The following is a 21,520-nucleotide window of genomic DNA, read 5'->3' as shown; positions in this document are numbered from 1 at the left end:
TTATTTCTCTAGTTATTTAACGTTACTATACAACGATATATGAAGTGGAAGTCTCGCGAGTTTAAACAAAATAGATTACTTTCGCGTTGTAAAATAAGGTGGATACATATGCTATGATTTCTATTAGCTTCAGGCGTGTAGGTGTTTTACAGTAAACATGAAATGCTAATACGATGTATATGAAATAGGATCTTCAGTGAGGGGAAAAGTAGGGTGTAGGTCCAAAAACATATAGCAGTTTATAGGGGGTTTTAGATTTTTAATAGTTTTTAAGTTCTTCCTGGAGATGGATGGTTTTAACGGGATTGTCCATGACATAAGGGCTACAAATATTAAGCAGAACATTTTAAGATTAGGAATGGGCGTTGTGAACCAATGTCCAATCCCTTGTTTTCCAATGTCCCACATTCTCAAGAGGACTGCAGGAGTTCCCACACTTGCCGGGCAGAAATCCACCCCAGAGATCCAGACAGGAGGCATCTCAGTCCGCCCTGCGTAATCCGCACAGGAAGTTTACCTTTCCGGAGAGCATACACAGGCCGTTTTTCCAGACTTGGATAAGTGACAGATTAATTGGGAATGGGAACCAGGCTCAAACTGCCTGCTCTGCATTTGCCAATATCTTTATTAGGGAACTGAAGCATGTTTAACCAGGATAGAGTGCAGACTTTACAAATGAAAACCCTCAATCATCAAGACAGAGATTGATTCTGTTTCATATGCCACACCATTTTGATTTAAAGGGCTTGTATCATACTTTTTTCTTCTCTCTTCTGAGGTCACATTACAATGTTGGTAAGGATATAAAAAAATATGTGTATGAGATTTTTTTTTATTTTTTATAATATCCTGCTTCCTCATTAGCATCACTGGCATGTAAATATACAGTCCTATATTAATGTTGCGACTTATGTATGTCAGAAACCTAGCTGGGAAATGGAAAATATATATATTTTTTGTAGAACAGTGTGTTCTTTTATCACAAAAGATCAAGGAAAATTTGATTCCTTATTATATGACCTCTTAAATTTTTTTTGCCAGTCTGCACCTTATCTAGAGACAGAAAATTGGGTGCAGAGCTCCAGAGATGGCAGTCACACTGACATGCGTTCAACCTCAGGGGCCATTAAACTTCACCTTTTTCAGTAGCAGGGAGATTTGACTAAGTGAACTCAGATGTCCTTACGCTTGAATGCAAAGCAGAACAAGGTATTTACCTATCTCAGCAAGCCAATCCGAGACAGCGTCAGCATCTCTGCTGGGGTAATCTCCTTCCAGGAAAAACAATGTGCATTCCAATTTTCATCACTTCATTTAATGAGCCCCGGGGTTGCATTTTTGTCTGTTGCTTGGAGTCCTTCGAGAGTCTTTGCTAATTCAAACAGGAATGCTGTTGTAGTGTTCCTATATGTTTGCAGAATACCAAATAAATATCCTCAACCTACATGCATGTGTGCGTATATGGTTGTGAGTGTCCTACAGACAATAAGAGTGGGATTTGGAAGTGTATGATTTATGTGTGAAATTCAAATCCAGGGAGATTTATTTTAGATGTCTGCAAATATTAATGCATCATTCATGGAGATGATACCATCAAGCCTCTGTGAAATGAAATGTGGCAACAGCACAACCCTCCTGAATTTACAAAGGCAACTCCAGGACCACTGGAAATGTTGTGCAAGACTGTTGTAAAAAAAAAATCTGTGCTGTATTTTTATTTAGTATTTTTACACACACACAAACACACATGTATGTATGTATGTATGTATGTATATAAGATTTTCTATCATTTAAAAAAAATAATAATAATTTTGGTTTTAAAATGGTCAAACTGCTCTATATGAAAACAAATGAATATAAAATAATAAAATATAATATAAATAATATATACAGCGTATCCTCCTTCCTCAATATGTACATCGTTGACATGCAAATTGGTAGTCATGTAAAAGGTGAATTCTTATGGTGAGTAATGATTTATAAAAGCATGCTTTTCATTGTAATTTATATCCTCCTATCCCCTGTATAGTAACCAGATCTTGACTAACATTGATTTGAGATATAAAACATCCTCCATTAACTAGGCAAACAGTGAAGTCCATCTGTTGTTTAAACAGATCAAAACCCTATGCCCATTACTTTGTTTTCAGAATGTGATTATAATTCCAGTGTAGAGAAATAAGCCAAACGCAGCTGCATGAGTAACTTAAGAACACCTGTTTATTTAGAAATTCCGTTTGAGTTCTGAAGACTGAATCACAACAGGATGTCACTTTATTAGGTTTTTTGTCTCTTGGAACAATGATAATAGCGACCTCTATGGATTAAAACTGATAGCTGTTATAATCACTCAGTATGAGTCAACGCGCGCGCGTTCTTTCTTTCTCTCTCACTGTAGGGTCATAATTCATCCTCATTATGATTCTATAACAGTGCTGCTTTCCACAAAACTCCCAGCATATCTTTCCATCAGTGAACCAATGCATTGCGCTCCTCATTTGCAAGTCACTTTGAATAAAAGCATCTGCTAAATCAACACCAGTCATTTGAATAGAATCTCTTTTGTTGTTGTTGATTTGAATAAAATAAAAGCATCCGCTGAGATATGACAAGAATAGAAGTCTCACAATGTTACTTGCAACACAATCATAAGTGCGGTTTTCCATGTGATGCTTTCTTTTGGCCATGACCTTTTACGTATTCCCTAATGAATAATAATCTAGTTTATGGTCAGAAGATTGTGGAACGCGTCTGAAGCGTTCTATCGGAACGCCAGATACTGTACATTGAGTTCTTGAACCGCACAGGGTTCCTTCGAGCCAATTAGATGCAAATAGGCGTGACTTCGAATTCATCCAGCTAATCGTCTCGCAGTGGGCGTGGCTTCGCACCGGCGTTGTAAACATTGTAAAGCAGGAGTCTGGAGGTGTGTATAAATATCAGTGCGTCTCCAGTGCTGTCTTATGAACTCATGCCGCGCATCAGCTGCTTGTAGACCGGACTGTTTCCGTGGAGCTGACGGCAATCTGCTCACGCTACAGGTTGGTCTGCACTTCTGGACCTTTATCTTTGTGGATTTTGAAACTCATGAATGATGTCACTGTATACTTTCAAGGGTACAGAACAACATGCGTACTTGAGTGAGACATGTGCGCTTTGATTTCTGCGGATCTGTATCTCACTGGTGGTGGTGAGTTGCGCGTAAAGGTGCGTCTTTTCTCATTCCGTGCCACGCATTGCGCGCTCGTATGTTTTATCCAGTGCCGTTTTTACAAGCGAGACCGCTCAGACATCTTATAGAAAACCCTATTCCAGTTCTGTGAGTTTGCGAGTATTTAACATGATTCACCGGTGCAAGTTCAGAGATAAATAGCATTAACATGCGCATCATTTCACCTGAGCACCTGATCGATTTGACAGTTTAATTGACAGACTGCAAATCTTACATTTCTTATGTAATAACGGTTAGATAGCCAATGTAATGTGATATGAGAATGTGGTACAGTATGGCATATATAAAATCTTATAGTGCGAACTTGTATAATGTGGTAACAGATAGGATCGTTTAGTTGAGCATAGTGTACTGTATATTGTGTAGTACAGTGTGATGTGTGGAGTCAGCACAGTACTGTGGGGGATAGTATATTGTTCTAATAATATAGTATGGTATATTACAGTATAATGTGGGATCATAGTATTTTCTTTTGAGTTATATACCTCAAATATAAGCATGCACCTTTACCTTTACCTTTCCCATGACACCTGGAAAGTAGGACCCTGTGAAGGAGGACAGTTTCCACCCATTTCATCATCATCTTGGAAATCAAGGTATGCAATGCTCTATCACTATCCATTGTGCATGTGACAATACTGAAAAGCATTCTTCTGCTGGAAATCAATGGTGCTTGTCATTAGATTGTGATGTGATGCTTTATGGTATCAAAGACAAAGATGATTTTCATACTGCACATACTGTGAAAAAGGTCATTGTTATGGCGTCTACGCCTCTGTGGTCACCAGACAAATGGCATGGTACCAAGCCAGAAGTTCATGTGTGGAATTATTGCATGCAGCAAGTGCTTGTAGACTCTTCTGTGTCCAAACAATGCAGAGCGGCAGCAAGTTGTTTTCGTGCATCTGTGAAATTATAGCCCCTCATATGTGGTGCACAGCAAGTGGGCAGTTGTTTTGTTCAAGCACCATTCATCAGGCATTAAATGGTGTGTGAAATTGTAGAGAGCAGATATTTCTCTCTCTATCTCTGCTGTGCAAGAGGGTTGGAGTTTATTTATTAGTTTAGACTACTTGTTAGTTGAAACAAGTAGTATGAAACCTTTTCAAACGAGTTAATCCTTGGTGTTAGTCCTTGGTGCAGTTTTAGTTTGATCAATTTTAGTAATTCCCAGCTAACAAGAAATATTCTCAGAATGTTCTAGCAAGGTTCTCTTAAAGTTAAGAATGAACATTTTTCCAACATTTTAATATGACTTTATTTGGTTTTTATGAATGTTCTCAAAACATTAGTGCAAAAACGTTCATGAAACGGTTTATATCTGAAACATTTTATTTAGACATTAATTAAAAGTTTTTCGAAGTTGTTTCAAAATGTCCAGGGAACATTCAAAAAGTAACATTCTCATAATGTTTGCATGTTCCCTTAACGTTTGTATAACCAAGAAAATGCGTTAAAACATTTAAAATGTGGACATTTTGAACGTTCAAAGAAATTTCAGAAACATTTTTTTTTTCATAATTTAATTAAACGTAAGCAAAACGTTCTAAGAAGACATTTTTGTTAGCTGGTCAGCTTAAACGTTTTTTTTTTTTCAGTTTGAGTTTTTCCTCTAATATTAAATTTTACTTTATTTCAGCCTCTGAAGAAAAGTAAAACATGAAAATAAAACAAAGCTTTAAATACAAAACAAAAATGACACAAAATATTTTATTTTATATTTCTATAAAATAAAAATAAATATCCCAGCAATAGAAACCAGAACTCGTGCATTGTGGGCAGGGGTCTTGTGTGTGAGTGCCAGTTATTTTAGGCTGTTCATTAAACACCTATGAGATGCAATGGCTGGCTTCAGGCTGACCTAGTTGAAGACAGGTGGAGGTGGACAGATGTCCTGTTGCAGTGTGTGTGCATGTATGCATGTGAGTTTAGGACACACAGTATTCAAATTCGGCTGATAACTGTTGCTATTGTAACAGCCTTCGAATCAGGTGCGCGCCTGTCATGTCTTGAAATGAGCTTACTTGTTCGTAGAGCGCTCCAGTTCGGTCAGTTTTGAGGTTCTATTTCAGTTAGTATACTGCTTTAGATAGCAGACAGCAAGGCAGATGACTAGGTTTTGGAACAGAGCCCTCTATATTCCCAATGCCTGTGTCTCTCTCTTATTCTCTCTTTCATCCTTTCTCTTGCCTCTGGGCTAAATCTAGGTCTGAGTTATCAAACAGCTTGTAACTACAGTCCACGCCTGACCACAACAGATAAAATCCTTGAAATATCACTAAAGACTTATGAAAGAGTACATGTCGAGCACCTTATCACTAATGACTCACATGTTTCAAGGTGCAGTTGGAAAAATCTCATAAATGGCGTATCAAAAACATTGTGAACCTTTAGTTCATAACTATCAAGTAATTATCCGCTCCATTCCTTGACAACAACATAAACACATCTGTAATGATGAACGGAGTAGTTCACCAAAATAAATGGTCTGTCATTTACTGTTGTTTCCAATCTGTACAATGTTACTTTTTTCAGTGAATAAAAAAAAGAGAAAAAAAGATGATTATTTGAAGAATATTCATGCAGTTGTTTTCCACACAATGACAGTTTATAGTGACGTTGACTGTCAAGCTGTGTTATTTTGATATTTTGTAATACTGCTTTTGTAGTGTTATTAATTAAGTTTTAGTGATTTTGTTCTGTGCTTTTATCATTTTTAAAATCTTTAAAAAACTTGTTTATATTTATTTCAGTTGTAGTTTTAGTAATTTTAGTACTTCATTTTCTTTTCTTTTAAGTTTTTCATGTAATATTTCTATTTTACTTTAATTTGGCTTTATTTCAGTTGACATTAACATATTTCAGTAGATGTAGTTTTAGTTAACAATGAAACTGCTATCAAGCTCCAAAAAGAATAAAAAAACATACTAAGGAGCCATTCATTTGTCTTAAAGACGCATTCTTGTGTTAGAAAACATATAGATGCAGCAGATTGGAAGGGGAGGGTTGTAACTATTTTTAACTTGGCGTCTTAAAAATGTGGTGCACATGGTGTCAGATGCTGAAAAAGCATTGAGATCCTTCAATTGTTGAAAATGTTCATCTAAACCAAAATTTAACACTTCAGAAAGTAAGAATGTATCTTGATTAATTAATTACTATAAAGACCATAGAAGAAATGAATTGCGAGAATCAAATAGTATGCTAAAGTCGTGGCTTTGTGTGAAGAACACATTCGGCCAAAACATGTGTCAAGACGCCATTTTAAATCTAATTCTGATTCAACAGATGGGTAGATTATTAGTGAATAACCACTTATATTTCAGTCTGTGCCTCACATAAACTTATTAAATAACTTAAGATGTTTTGCAATGTAATAATGGAAGCCCATTTATTTTACATAACTGAATAAAAAATTTTTGACTTATAATCTCATAATTCTGAGTTTATACCAGACTTCTCAAGAATTTTAACTCAGAATTTCAAAATATAAACTCAGAATTTCAAGATATATACTCAGAATTAAGAGATATAAACCCACAATTTTAAGATATATACTCAGAATTTCAAGATGTATACTCAGAATTAAGAGATATAAACCCACAATTTCATGATATATACTCAGAATTTCAAGATATATACTCAGAATTTCAATATAAACCCAAAATTTCAAGATATATACTCAGAATTTCAAGATATAAACCCACAATTTCAAGATATATACTCAGAAATTGTGAGATAGATACTGAAAATTGCGAGTTATATACTCAGAATTGCAAGATATATGCTCAGAATGTAAAGATATAACCCCAGAATTTCAAGATGTATACTCAGAATTTAGAGATATATATACTCAGAATTGCGAGATATCAAACCAGAATTTCAATATATATACTCAGAATTGTGAGATATATACTCAAAACAGCGAGATGTAAACCCAGAATTTCAAGATATATGCAGTACTCAGAATTGCAAGATATATACTCAAAATTGCGAGACATATACTCAGAATTGCGAGATATAAACTCAGAATTTCAAAATAAATACTGAGAATTGTAAGATATAAACCCAGAATTTCAAGATATATACCGTATTTTTCGGACTATAAGTCGCACCTGAGTATGTCGCATCAGCCCAAAAATATGTCATGATGAGGAAAAACACATATATAAATGGCATTTATTTAGACCCAAGAACCAAGAAAAAACATTACTGTCTCCAGCCGCGAGAGGGCGCTCTATGCTGCTCAGTGTAGACTACAGGAGCATTGAGCAGCATAGAGCGCCCTCTCGCGGCTGTAGACAGTAATGTTTTCTATTGGTTCATTTCTCTCGGTTAATGTCAAATTAATTTTGATAAATAAGTCGCACCTGACTATAAGTCACAGGACCAGCCAAACTATGAAAAAAAGTGTGATTTATAGTCCGGAAAATACGGTACTATACGGTACTTTCAAGATATATAATCAGAATTTCGAGATATATACTCAGAATAGTGAGATATAAATCCAGAATTGCCAGATATATACTCAGAATTTCGAGATATATACTCAGAATAGTTAGATATAAACCCAGAATTGCCAGATATATACTCAGAATAGTGAGATATAAACCCAGAATTGCCAGATATATACTCAGAATAGTGAGATATAAACCCAGAATTGCCAGATATATACTCAGAATAGTAAGATATAAACCCAGAATTTCAAGATATATACTCAGAATACTGAGATATAAACTCAGAATTGCGAGATATATACTCAGAATAGTGAGATATAAATGCAGAATTTCAAGATATATGCTCAGAATACTGAGATATAAACCCAGAATTGCGAGATATATACTCAGAATAGTGAGATATAAATGCAGAATTTCAAGATATATGCTCAGAATACTGAGATATAAACCCAGAATTGCGAGATATATACTCAATAGTGAGATATAAACCCATAATTGCCAGATATACTGTATACTCAGAATAGTGAGATAAAATCCCAGAATTTCAAGATATATACTCAGAATTGCGAGATACAAACCCAGGATTGCGAATATGGACTCAAAATCTCAATCTCACTCTCTCTCTTTCTCTCTCTCTCTCTCTCTCTCTCTCTTTTATTCTGTGACTGAAGTTGGCTTCCATAATATAGCGCACAATTTGCATGTACTTCTACTGATATTTTTGTTTGTTTTTTTTAGTCCTAGTCTGAAAAAATGTAAATTTGATTCTTCAAAATTATCTCCTTGGGTGTTGCATGGACAAAATTACAACATGCAGGTTTGAGATGACATGAGAGTATATAATGAGTGAATAATGGCCTAATTTTCAACTATTTGTTTATTCATAGCTACCACATTTTGGTCAAATTGTATTCATAAAGCTGGCCCACAGTGCACCTGTCGTGTTTTGTATGTCTAGTGCGTCTGTGAATGTGTGTGATATTTCCAGTGCAGTCTGAGCTTTGGCTTTGGCCTGCCGCAGTCGGGGGGATTGTGGCGTTCATCCACATAATGTCATGACACTTACCTCAGCTCATTTCCATGTAAATGAATAACTACACGGGATGTGGAATATTGACATGAATATTGAAAACAGTGAAAATATGGCAAGTGAATGTACTGATTTATATCTACAAGAGGCCCATCTCCATTTATCACAAAGTTGGTGTCAATTGACACATGTAAATGAATTTAAATTTTCTTTTCATCTGTGTGAAATTTGATGGATGAGTTCATTTGTGGTTGAGGTATATATTAAGATTTGCTAATTGGTTAATTCTAGGTTCTGGTTAAAAGCCAGGCTGTCAGATTGTAGATTGCATTTGGCTGTCATATTGTAGAGCATAAGAGTGCTGATGGAGCTGTAAGTCTCCAGAGACTGTGAAGTGTGTAGCTATTTTAAAAATGGAAGACTTGTGGTTGTTGCTACATAAAATGGAGGCAATACTGAAACAATATGTTGAGAAGTCACCTAACAGCAAGTCAAATTGTAGTACTGTACGTGTTTTTAGTTTAGTAGTTTAGAAGTATCATTTAATAACTGGAATTCATTGTTTAAGTAAAGCTTGGCAATATAAAATTCTTATCGATTTTGACACACTTTTTATTCGGCCATAAAAAACAAAAAAAATAAATGTATGTATGTATATATATATATATATATATATATATATATATATATATATATATATATTATGTTGGAAAAAATCATTTGTTTAGGATAAATGCATGACTACTGAGTCACTGAAAATTGTTATTTTGTTAAATCGCCCAGGCTTATTTCTTAAATGGCAGGAATTCCTCCATAACAAGGCAAATCAGTGATTTAAATAACCAGGCATGTCTAGATTAATCCTAAAGATGAATGGCTTCTTTGGTTGCCATGTATAAACAATTTGATTTCGGACATATGCGTGTTACAAACACACCAATCCGTACAAGCATCTGTGCGCTTACAAGATCGATGAAAATCACCCTCATAAAATTTTTCACCTTGATCACAAATGGACCCAGCAGCTTGAATAAGCCACACGTGTGCATTCATTACTTATGACCAAAGATTGCTCGAATCCATCCCGAAGAGCCTCAAGGTTATGAATTTGCAGGTGTATCCTGACAGCGCCATATCTCTCAGACGGCGTATAATCTCTCGGTTCACGAAATGAACAGCAGGTTTGTCAGGTCTGATGCCTGTCAGAAGGTAGAGTAATTCATTGGCTGTCAGAAGGCAAGCAACAGCCTCATTTTCAACGCCGACTGTCAGATGTTACCAACAAACAAGCTAAATTGAAGAGGCTTGAGGAATACCAACAGCTCTCTTGGCTGGAATTGAAATAAAATAAGAGTCCATTGGCTTCCATTTGGGAAATATATTTTTGGCACTGAAGAATTTTGATGAGTCTGGTGGCGTCATCTCACAACAAGTCGTAAAACTAACCACCAATTTGTAGTAAAGGAATGCAATGCAGACTTGACTGCTGTCAGGAAAATGACTGGTGACCACAAACCAGGGTATACCTGGCAGGAGCAAACACCTGTTCCAAGCAGCTAATGTATGGGTTGCTAGGAAAGACAGTGCATGAGCCTGTAATAATACAGACAGTAGTATCCCCTCAGGATGCATGTTAACAGAAGTGTTGCATGCACAAGGCCCGCTCGCTTTCTCCAAGACTGGCTCGTAGCCCCTCAAGGGATCTTTGTTCACCAAGATGGAGAATGGTATCGGTCCTCTTATCACCATCTTCATCTGTAGTTGGGTTTGGAGTTCCGCCATCTGCTGACAGACAGAAATGGAGCCATATGTCTGAGGACACACTGACCCTCCTCAACATGCATGTGAGTGATACAGCTGTCTGTTATCCTAGTATCCTGGCGGTGTGTGCAGAGTTGTTGTTTTTTTTTTTTTTTTTTGGCAGATCCTCACTTGAGCACAGTCTCAGGGTTAAATTATAAATAACGATGACAGATAGACAAGAACATACAACAAAAATGATTTATGGCATGAGAGATGCCGCTCAAGTGTTTTCTCGTGTGAATCGCTTGTTTTTGTCGGGATGCTGATTATTGATTCTAAAGGGGGTTTAGTTTGGGGGAATGCTGTAATTCAGCTGCGTCCTGATAAACAGCGGGTGGTGTGTGTGTGTGTGTATGTGGGGGGGGGGGGGGGGTTGTTGATTAGGAACTGTGGTTGAGACAGATCTGGGAAAATGGAAATCAGAATTGATTGCTGAATTTTAAACTGGACTGAAATGATTCCAGTGATCCTCGCAAAGGAATCCCAGACTTGTATTTTTGAATTCATGTCTTCACGCATGAGTTGAGAAACTAAGGGTGCTTTTAAATGAGTATTTGTCAATCTGTTAGGTGTTGGTGAACTGAAGTGTGCACTGGCCTTGCCATGGTACACTCTTAAAAAAAAAAGTTCTATATTTAGATAATTAATATTTTCTCCACGCTAAGAATTTTTTTTTGTAAGAACTGCTCACTGAAAGGTTCCTTGGGGAACCAGAGATGGTTCTTCTGTGACATCATTGTTGCCAAGTCCACCATTACACTGTTGCCCTGTTTTCTTTAGTTTTTATTCTGTGGGTTAAAACGATCTCTCCTGCCCTGTTCCTAGGAGCTACTTTGATGGAGGGGAAAATGCAGCAAAATTAGGCTAGTTTTGATAAGCAGTTGGACTGGGTTTATTTTGCAGACCTGGTGATCCTGTGAGAACCCCATTTAGAACCAGCTAATATCACTATAAATGACGAAAGTCAGTAGGCCAAGATCCATTTACTTAATCTATTAAAGTTGTAATGTATCGGAAATATATTTATATTAACTTAAATATATTTAAGAATATATGATATATGTTGCTAGAAAAAAGTCTGAAGTTTCACCTGATTTTGACAAAATTACAAACATGCATGAATGAATTGTTCACAAAATAAGATTAATACCATGCATTTAGAAAATCGGGTGTATTTCCATTTCATGTCAAATTAAGAATATTAACATTATAGTGCAACGAACAACATGGAGGTATTGATCTATGCATTTAAATATCAAGACTACTACTGAAGTTGGCATGCAACCAGTTCGACAGAAAATGTGGTCTGGGGTAAACTTCATGTGAAAATCTATAACTACACTACATCATTATTGGTTAACATAAAATTTACATTTCTGCTTGCTCACAGTCACATTTATTATAACACAGTGCATTTCTCATTGTTGCTTGTCTCTGAATTAATTGCCTTTGGAGAACAGCTTGCGTTCTTCGCATCTGTTGCTTGCACCTGTGTCAGCTCCGTTCTGTGTGTATAAAGTTTTGTCTGAAAATCCAAAGGGACAAATATTTCACTAGACCATGAAACTACCACTTTCACCTTCTCTAGTTTGTTATCTAGCTACAGGAAACAGCTACCACTGTTGATGAAGCTATGTACCTTATGGACCCAAAAAGTCCAGATACATTGCCCTATCAGACTCCACTAACTGAAACCATCTTGTTTGCCTTATGTTTTCTCTGAATTCCTAAAAAAGCACCTGCTGTGGAAGATGCATTGCTTATATAAGCACTCACTCTAAAAACTCAAAGCTAAAGCCGCTTCCCCAGGCCAAATCCAGTAACTGCTTGTTCCACTTATACTATGCTCTTCATATTTTGTGACCCCTAACCCTTCAGGCCATGTTTAAGGTCTGGAAATATTTTGCAGCTTGCCTGAGACAGAGAGCTAAGTATAGTCATTTATCCTTGTTATTGTGTTAGCATGGTGGCAAGCAGCTTATGCAACAACAGAAGTTGTATTTAGATGTTATTCCAATAGAGATGTCCTACATGAAATGCATGTTTAAAATGACATCCTGCTGTTGATGTGAACTTGGTGCTGTAACAACCGTTAAACTTTTTATAAGTTCAGCGCAGAGGCTAATTGCCAACCTGTCATCATAAAAGGCAGTGTGCTAATTTAAGTCATTCAATGCACATTTTATTACACCCACTCCACATTTTATGTACCTGTCAAGCAGGAAGTGGCTGCTACAGGAACATGTTTGATTGTAATAACTTATGAAAGAATTTCTGCTAATCTGCTAATCCTAACAGTTAGCATGTTAGAAATGCAACCTCTGGAATACATACAGCATTGCAAGTTTATTGCCTCTCTGTGGTGACAACTGGTTTATTTTCCATTAGTGTGGGATCTAATCATGTGGACACATTTGGCATGCTTGTTTTCCCTCCAGCATGCTGAAGACCCCTCGATGGGTGCTAAAACTGGTGTTGTGGTGACATGAATGGCAAATCAGCTCCGTGTTCTTTCGGTGTATGTCGGCCACATGTTTGCCCACTGCAGTGACACACCCATTTATCAAGTCCTTCAGATGCAATCTAGTTTGTATTATGTGCAACTGAGTACATTCCTTACTAGAGGCCACTGACTGCCTGTTTTCCTCACGGAAATTATCACAGACAAGGTCAAATGTGATCTGTGTCTTGCTTCAGATCATGATCTACTTACTGTCTGGCTAATATTGTTCTGGAACACTGAACACTGGGCAGAGAAAAATGTGATGGTATCATAAAAAGTGACGTGTACATTTTTGTCTCAAATAACCAGTTGCCACTCAAAAAGTCTCTTCTATAAGGTCGGGGACTGAGAACAGATTAGAATTAGATTTTTTTTTTTAATGATATTTGGTTCTGTTAGTGTGTGCATTGTTTCAAATAATTTGTCCAGAACACTTTTTTACAATCCTTTCTGAATCTACAGCATGTAACAATAGTAAATTATTATTATTTGGCATATAATTTTTTAGGCATAAATCTACCAACTATAGTAAGCTTTATGCTTAAAATTAGAAAAACTATTATAAATGAGGTTAAAAAGAATTGTGATTTTTTTTTTTTTTTTTTTTTTTTGTGTGTGTATGTGCATTAAGTCTTGCATTCACTTATTAGCTTACATATATTTAGTAATGTGTCTTGGTTTAAAGAGCTTTAGATATTTTTCCACTGAAGAACTAAAGAAATACTGAAGAAATACTGAGAAAATAGTTAGAAAAAGATGCAGTACACACTGCTTGCACTGTATGTTAATTTTGTTGCATGCACAATAAGATTTGGATGCAAATAAAGATATATATAAATGTATATTAAACTTGCATTTTTAAACAGCATTTTACACATCATTTAACTCAGACTGCAATCTCACAACTCCACTGAAGCATACTGTACATTTCTTTTGCCAATGCAATCTAGATTATTCACTGATTCGTCACAAATTATTTAGCATTTAAGTTTTTGTGCTTTCAAAGAAAATACAATAGGTTCTGTGCTTAAGCTGCAGTTAGTTGGCACTATATGTTACAGTACAACTTATGCACTACTAATTTATGTGTTACCCCAGTAAGCATTAATTTTTGATACAGTTCCTGAACATTTATTATTTAAAAATACAGTTTGTTATATTCCACGATTATATATACAGTATATACAAGTATGTACACAAGTATGTGTGTAAAAAAAAAAAGTTTTAGCAACTGTAAAATGCATTGTTAAGCAAAAGCGCTTCTGTTTACTGTTTTAAAGGCTGTTAATCAGGTCAACAGATGTAAATGATAGAATAAGATCAGCTACTAACTGGCTGAAGTGTGAATTATACTTCACAGTTTATGATGCATCCTGACCCACTTCTTCATTTCCAATTCTGATAATAGTACAAACATGTGTTCTCTGTATCTCGATTTCTATTCATAACAAACCCGTCAATCAAAAAGTTTGTTGTCAAGTCCTTGAGAGGATTTTTTAAATTTATTTATTTATTTTATAACACGGAGTATAAAATCAAGAGATTGGCGGAGGTTGAACATGGCAAGGCTTGGGCAAACAGAGTGTTGAGTTGATCTACGGCCTTAATTTCCACCATATGGCCTTCAGTGTTAAAGTTATTGCTTGATTTCAAACACATGCTTTCTCAGCCCAGTAAACCTACAGGATTGTGGGATGTCAGTCAAGTCTGCTCCCAATGAACTGGAATCAGCTATTAGCCAGCGTGCTGTTGTGTAACTCCGACTTTTGGCTGGATTTTTGCCTGATTCTTGAAGCCGAGACTGAAGCCCTGGAGCTCCACCACGAGATTTCGCTTTAAATAAACGCTTGTCTGATATGCACAGGTTTATCATTGACTTCCATTGTCATCATTTCAGGTTCTTCCCTATTGTAATCTTCATTAAAAACCAACACCAGACCTGTTTTCCTGCGACCACCTCTGGCGACTTAAGTGGATTTGCAATTAAAGTAATGCACAATCATCCATGAAATCTCATAAAACAACATTGAATTAAAGAGAGCTACAAGAGACTGAGCAATTAAAGTAGGAGAGGTGGGAAGAATGAGTACAAAGAACGTCTGAAAGCGATACTTAAACCAGGCCTATAACCTGATTTGGGGGGTCACATGCGGTCTGCGGGGACAAGAGAAAGATTTGCAAATCATTAGTGGCTCTTAATTGAATATTTCGCTCCTTTTGTTCGTCGCCGTTTCATTTACAAGCTGCAATCGTTCTACCTTTCGTGCTTCCAGTGTTTTTAATAAGATTAGCGCTGCAGTTTAAGGTGAAGCCCCTGCAGAAAAACATTTAGGTCTCTGGAGAGTTTGAAAGTATGACATGCTATTGTGTTATAATGGCGCAAACGTCAAATGTTATAACGAGGTATTGACACTCGTGAATAGTGAGGCTGAATGAAATCTGAAGGACTGCTGCGCTGCAATTTTTTTTGTCTGTATAGGCTGCTTATTTTTTGGATATCCTTGGGTGAAGGACAACTTTTGTCTGCACTTACGAACACTGGCTTTTTTTTAGATACTTATAGAGTTTTCATTTGTTTGATTGTTTGTATTTAGCTTCAGAAGCAGCTTTTCCCCCCGTGACCTTCAGCCTCATGCACTGAACAGATTTAGCAGTTTATTTGTACAGTGAGTCACACTACTGCTGACGTGTTGGCTTTGTGCGTGTGCGAGTTTCTGTTTGAGCTAACCTGGCAACTGTCACTCTCTCAGCTTGGATTTATCTGTTTTCTCAGTCTATCTGGCTCTCTCCCATTATTCTTTCATCTCAAAAGGCAACTCGAAGCCAACATTCTTCCCTTTATTGCTTCGCCTCCTCCTAAACAGTATTTGGACACTTAAAAAAATGTCTGAATGTCATTGCATTAGATATCTAAATATCAAACCAAGTAGCATTTGCGCTCAAATTTTTTTTTTTTATGTTGGTTTTCTTAAACCTTCCATGCATAATCATCTGACATTTTGTATGATTTTTGGTGGATAAATTAAGTCAGTTCTCTTCAAATTCAACCTTAACCTCTGTAGCATACAAAGCAGGCTACTGTATTTAATGTCATGCCTGAGCACTTCTGTTTTTAGTAAATTGTAATTTACAAAGAGTAATCATTTCGGAGAGTTAAAAGGCATTTCTTAGCCAACTGTTTCCACTTTATTGCTTTATCTCCTCCTACAGTGGACCTTAACAGTAATTGGACACTTTAAAAATATCTAAATGTCATTGCATTAGAAAACTAAATATCAAACCATGTAGCATTTGAGCTCAAATGCTTCAGTAGATTTTCTAATATTGCTTTTCTTCATACTTTTCACTTAATCAGCTGGTGTTTTGGTGATCTGAGCAAACCTGCATGTGAAAAATGATTCGTAGGCAGAAGTAATTTTGATTGGCTTAAAAGTCTATGCCCCGCCCCTTGACTAGCTTAAAAAATCTGTTTGTGCTGTTTTTCTTTCAGAAATGCCATTTGGTTTGACATTTTGTTTCTAACGCAGTGACATTTAGACAGTTGTAAGTGTAACTTGTCCAAATAATTCTGTAGATTCAACTCCACCCACAACATCCCAAGAAAAGTCCCAGCATAAGAGTTTTGCGGCTCATGCAATCAGCTGGCTGCTCAGACTGACCTGTGGGTCAAGTCAATAGTCTCTCTGAAATCGTCACACATAGCTTACAGCAGCAGGTGCCGCTGGCAATTCAAAGGCCCAGACACGTCGCAGCTGCATTGCATCAGCACAAAACACATCACCGCACACATCTGCTGGTGTAAATCTCAGCTGAAGTCTGCCAAGATACACAGCGCCTATCTTTCAGAAGGCTGTATCAGGCAGACTGCTTGTCCTTGAGAGTGATCTGCAATGGTATCATTTTAACTAATAGCATTAATAAAGTCTGTTTGCAATCCATTTTTGTTCATTCAAAATTTTTTTGAGTAAAATGGGGTATTCATTCAAAATTGGTAATTAAATTGATTGGAGCATTTAAAAAATGACATTGAGGTTAATTTATTATATTTCTGATAAACGTTTACTAAGACAAACTGATTAATGCACTGATTAGTTATGCACTCATTAATCATGCGCAATAATACTAGCAACATGCATGAGGAAATAATTAAGGTCAGTTTTGATTTCTTGTTGAATCAGTAGTGCATGTTCAAACAGTTGTCATAAAAATTTCCTAAAATGCAATAAAAAATAGAGATAGATGTGGGAACGGTATAAAAAATGTTTGCAATTTGAATTTGTGGCCCGTTTGACTGCCACAGTCCATTGACTTTTTATTCATATGCCTGAAAATGTGAACCAGAGATCTGTTAAGCTTTTAAACTGACTGGTTAATCAAAGTGTTATCATGCATCATTTCAATTGAAAAAGTGATCTGATTGTGGAGTTTGGGGCCGGTAAATGAAGTTTCTTATGCTCGACAAGGCTGCATTTATTCGATCACAAATACAATATATACAGGAATATTGCTAAATATTATCATAATTTAAAATAGTTATTTTCTGTTTATATATATATATATATATATATATATATATATATATATATATATATATATATATATATATATATATATATATATATATATATATATATATGAAATTTTTATATTAAAATGTACTTTATTCCTGTGATTCAATACTGAAGTTTCATCATTAGTACCCCAGTCTTCAGTGTCACTTGATCTTTCAGAAATCATTCTAATATGTTGATTTGCTGATACATTTGAATGGTAGTGTATGTAAAAAAGCTGCATGTACAAGCATGTCAGAATCGTGTTTCACAGTCTGGTGTCCCTTGTGTGCCGCGGGTCACTGGTGGAGGCTTGATGGGGCTCCTGCCGGAGGAGGTTGAATGCCTCCAGCAGTGCATTCAGAAAGCACCTCAGGGAGCTTGGGTTAGTTATGCATGTATGTTACATTATGTGAGCTTCATGTATGGAGAAATGTCCCAATGCAGAAATAACTCAATTAAATCTTTTTTCTAACTCCCTTTCTTTTTTTTTCTCTCATTGTATAACATATCTGATGAATTTGACATGGTTTTTCCACCAGTGCTTTCTGACTAAAGGCATAGTTTTGCTCCCAGGGGGATGGAAGAATGTTAAAATTGCAGGGTAAAGGGTATTTATGGAGATGAGGAGACCAGTGTCTGTATTACACTGGGAATCCATCTTTCACCAAGCCAGTTTAAAGCCAACTTCATTGACCAGAGGAACTCTGACTGTCTGAGCTGCTGTTGAGTTACTCAATATCAGGTTACAGCACAGTGTTGCATTTGATCAGAATGCATGTACCTAGAGAATCAACCCAGTGATTATAAACTAGAGACGCTTTTCACAATGTTTGATATCAAGTAACATTTTCATTTAGGAGAGTATAGCGACAATACTGCTGCAAGGGAGTTTATTGCATCACTACACAGCTTCCCACATGGTTTTAATGACATTCTCCAAATTATTCATAGCAATGATATTAGTTTTAATTGCAATACAAACAACAATATAATGTTACAAAATATTTATATTTTGTATTTGGTCTTTTGAACTTTCAGTTCATTAAAGAGTCCTGAAAAAAAAAATTAAGCAGCACAACTGTTTTCAACATTGATAATAATCTGAAATGTTTCTTTAGGAGCAAATCAGCATATTAGACTGATTTCTGAAGAATCATGTGACTCTGAAGACTGGAGTAATGATGCTGAAAATTCAGCTTTGTATCACAGGAATAAATTACATATTCAAATAGAAAAAAGTTATTTTAAATTGGAATAATATGTCTCAACATTACTGTATTTTTATCAGATAAATGCAGCCTTGGTGAGCATAAAAGACTAGTATCATAAGCATTAGAAAAATCGCACTGCTTGCAAATCCATTGCATTTATACAGTATCTCGCTACCATTTGAACCCTTCCTTAACGTTGCAGGTCCATCTTGTTCCAGAGATCATCCCATCCTGAATCCACACCGCAAGTCAGCTTCAACACAAACCCTAACATTAACTCAAGCCCATGTCTTGTTTTTCACTTGATGCTTTTCCTGTAGTCATTTCCGAAAGGATGCTGTTCACCACTCGTTCAACTTCTCTTGAACTTTCTGAAATGATTCTGTCCTAAGAAGCGGCATAATTAGCTGCTATGGAGATTTGCACACCGTCATCCGTAGAGCATGTGATTGTGATGCTCCGGTTGCCGTGCAATTTTGCCGTCCATCGGCGGATCTGGATCTCAGGCGGTTGTGGTAATTACCGGAAATGATTTGACTTGATCGTGGCATCTTTCCTGCGCACTGCTGCTCTGCCTCGTGTCTTTTGTTCGTCTCTCAGCGGTGGAGGTGGCTGTAGCTCTGCTGGTCTTCCAGCGCGTAATTAGGAGTCTACAGGTGCAACAATAGCCCCAGTGGAGGGCCGGAAGAATGATTGACGCTAATTAATTTGGTACAATGGTGTAATCGGTGCTGAACATGGCCATGTGGGTGTCTGTGTGTGCGCGTGTGTGGCTTTCTGAGCTCTTTTGTTCCATGTGAATTCTGTCCAGGTCTGCAGGGAGACTCTCTGCACCGCCTGTCCAACATCTCTTCACACCGATGCCTTTCTTTCTCTCCTGTTCTCTCCTTTCTCTTTCGTCCTTGCCATCTCTTTAACATGGGTTTTTCACATTTAGATTCTTCTGCTCCACAGTCCTTATCTACTGTCTGGATGCTTTATTGTGTAAAGTGCTGAAATATGTTTCTGTTAAGGACTCTTTGTGCATGCGATGGGTCTTAGTCTCTGTGGTAAAACGATAACAATCTTCTCCACAGAAATGGCAGTCTTGCTCCTCAGAGCAAGGCTTGCTCGCTAGAGCAGTAGATCATCCAAAATAGAACAATTTGTCATCCTTTTCTTATTCCCATGTATTTTTCTTTATATGTGGAACACAAAAGGAGATGTTCGGTGGAAAGTCGCGGCTGCTTTTTTTTCATTCAAATCACCAGGATGGTTAGTTTTAATTCCAACTCAAAAGCACAAGCACTATAAAAGTAGTCAGTATTACTTTAGATTACTGTATTGTTTTTAAAATAAGTCTCTTTAGCACACCAAGGCAAAAAAAAAAAAAATACAGTAAATTCCATAATATTGCAAATTATTATTACAATTCAAAATAAAAGTTTTTTATTTTAATATATTTTAATATGTAACTGTAATATGTCACATGATCCTTCAGACATCAGCTGATTTGATGCTGAAGAAATATTCTTATTATATTACCAATGATAAAAATAAGTAATTAAGTATTACATATTTTACTAACAATGTTACTTTTTAATGGTAGCGCATATATAAAGTCTTTTAAATCCCTACACTAGCTTTGTGTGAAAACAGACCAAAATGTAATTCTTTGATTCTAAAATCTTGGTGTGCCCCCCCCCCCCCCCCCAAAAAAAAAAACAAAAAACAAAAAACAAAAAACAAAAAAACTAAACAAAACAAAAAAAACATGAAAATGCTGCATCTTGTGACTCTTTCACAGCCAATCAGAACATATTTGACGTATTTAATATAGTTTTATGTTGAGCCATATTTTAAACCAATGATTTGACATCATCAACTTCATACAGTTCATTCTGTTATCATGTGACCTTAATCTAGGAAATAAGTCAGAAGGACTTCATTCATTATGATGCTTTTTTGGAGCTCAGTAGTAAAAATAACCATCCACGTTTATAGTTGCTAAACAGAAGCTCAGACTTTTTTGCCTAACATCTCATTAAGTTTTCCATAGAAGAAGGAAAGTCAAATGGCTTTGGAACAAAAGGGTACATAAATGATGACAAAACATTTTTGGTGTGGATTTTGGATGTGGAGTGGATTTGGTGGGTTGTTCATTTAACACTAAATACCCATAACTAAATTTCCATTTTGTATTTTTATTCAAGCAGAAAATCATTTGGTCTTGACTCTATATTTACTTAACATGACGTTCAGTAGTAAGAACATATTCAGCTCCCATAGCACTTTTTTTCAAAGCTAGACACTGACCCACATATCTAACCTTTTTCTCCAGGGCTGGATAGTTTGCCTGGCTGTTAGAAAGCACCAACCCTGCACTTTGTGGCTGCTTTAGTATCTAATTTTGACTCCACTGCTATAATTTAAACCCTCTATAACTGAATACTTTTGAGACCACACACATTCCATATATAAAACGTACCCTCCAATATTAAAAATATACTTGCGCCATTCATAAATATGAGTATGACTGTGAAAATAGCTCGCACCTGTGTTTGTGGCGCCAAGCTTGCATTATTTGGAGTCCTTTTATGTCTGAATCTTTGGTGCTCTTTAATCACTGATTCTGTGCTTCTCTCCCACAATCACGAGGAGATGGGCCCTGTAATCAAGGTCAGTCCACATGACAATCAGAAGATACACTGAGGCTCCGAGGAAAGAACATAACGCCTCTGTTTGTCTTGTT

General features: G+C 36.4%; 1 protein-coding gene across 3 annotated transcripts in view; it reads left to right on the top strand.

Annotated features, from left to right (window-relative positions):
* Positions 1 to 2,904: 2,904 nt before the first annotated feature.
* LOC127961633 (cell migration-inducing and hyaluronan-binding protein) overlaps positions 2,905 to 21,520 on the top strand; it is a 119,004-nt gene continuing 100,388 nt past the window's right edge. Inside the window, exons 1-2 of one of the 3 annotated variants that reach the window (XM_052560836.1) lie at positions 2,935 to 3,041; positions 3,774 to 3,828. The gene's annotated coding sequence lies outside the window, so the exon portion shown is untranslated. Of the gene's footprint in view, positions 3,042 to 3,125; positions 3,208 to 3,773; positions 3,829 to 21,520 lie in introns of those variants that run through there. The other 2 variants (XM_052560838.1, XM_052560837.1) reach the window with 2 other exon arrangements.

This window comes from Carassius gibelio, chromosome B7 (genome assembly GCF_023724105.1).
Source record: "Carassius gibelio isolate Cgi1373 ecotype wild population from Czech Republic chromosome B7, carGib1.2-hapl.c, whole genome shotgun sequence".
Classification (NCBI taxonomy): Eukaryota; Metazoa; Chordata; class Actinopteri; order Cypriniformes; family Cyprinidae; genus Carassius; species Carassius gibelio.
This window is presented reverse-complemented; position numbering and strand designations above follow the sequence as displayed.